Here is a 1,531-nt window from a genome sequence, read left to right as displayed (position 1 = left end):
CATGGGTTAGACCATGAGAAGCTTTATCAGCATATGTGCAGGATAGAACAAGTTCTTACCATATTCCATCATCCTACTGTAGGCTCTGAACAAATTAAACTGAGGGTGTTTCCTTTCACCCTAGCCGATAAGGCGGCATCTTGGTTAACTGCCCAAACGCCTAATTCTGTGGACTCATGGGCCAAACTTGTTCAATTGTTCATGGAACAGTTTTACCCACCACTGAAGACATATGAAATGCTTTACAAGATTCATTTCTTCCGCCAGAATCCTCATGAATCCTTTTCAGAAGCCTGAAATCGTTTCACTGATCTTCTCATAGAGTATCCACATCATAACCTTGCGAAAGACACGCTTGTTCGTGCCTTTTTCAAGGGGCTTTTACATCATCATAAAGAGGTTCTTGAAATAATGAATGGGGGTAGTTTCCTTAGTAAAGGAGCCTCCGAGGCTTATAGGTTTTTAGAAGATCAAACAAAGCGTAATAATAACTTGGTGGGGGTAATGATATCCCCCCGCTCTGCTAATGCTTCTTCAATAGTTAAGGCTGCTAGTGATCTTAGCACTTTTCAGTGTTTTTAGAAATTTACTTACTACGTGCTAAAACTCAATAATTCCTTACTCACTATTATTCTTTTAGAATGTCAATCTAGTTCGAGTAGGGATTTCGTTCCAACTTCTAAGACAAGAATCTAAATGATCACAACTGAAATCTACACCTTGGAGAACTAAGTGAGAAGGATTTGATAGATAGATTTTTTTTTACACAAGTTATCTAAAATTTGTAAGTTTGTTTATAGTTAAATGAAAGAGAGAGAAAGATAGGGAATGATTAATCCTACTCATGCAAGGCCTAGCTATAAGTCTTTTAGAAACAGGTCACTACCATCTCAAATCCCTAACATAATATACCTATCTCTAAACATATCATGTTAGCATGTAGAATTGAAATGATATTTCATCTCTGAAATATCATTCCAACTCCTAGTTCTACTTTACAACAATTGATTAGAATTTGTCAATCTCTGTCATTTTGGGATAGGATGAAAAATAGAACCTAAGTCTTTTAAGTAGTGATTTTGGAATCCTAAATTTGTAGCCTGATCCTCACATGAGCATCATTAACCCTCCCCTTGGGAGAGTTTTAGCTCATGATCCTAGGATTTGATTAAAACTACAAGTAAGATAAGTAAAAAGAGATAGAAAGAAGAAATGAATACAAATCCAACTAATTACCTAAGAAAAACAGAAGTTTTTATTCAAGAACTAGAAGGTGTAGTCCTCCATTAACAAGTTACAAGCTTTTTTTCTTAAAACTAAAAACTAAAAACTAAAAGTAAAGACATGGAAGTAAATGAAAAGTAAAAGTCAAGGAAAAAAGCTAAAATCCCAAAATCAGCCCCCTTTACATAAGAGAGCCTTTTTCTCCTCTCCCACGCGAAACACTCTCCTCTCATTTATTTTTCACTTATCCACAACTAACCCCATTTGACACCTTTCATTTTTTAGATAATCATCACCTAAATCCAAC

The sequence above is a fragment of the Coptis chinensis genome, chromosome 7 (genome assembly GCF_015680905.1).
Source record: "Coptis chinensis isolate HL-2020 chromosome 7, ASM1568090v1, whole genome shotgun sequence".
Classification (NCBI taxonomy): Eukaryota; Viridiplantae; Streptophyta; class Magnoliopsida; order Ranunculales; family Ranunculaceae; genus Coptis; species Coptis chinensis.
Note: the sequence above shows the minus strand (reverse complement) of the source record.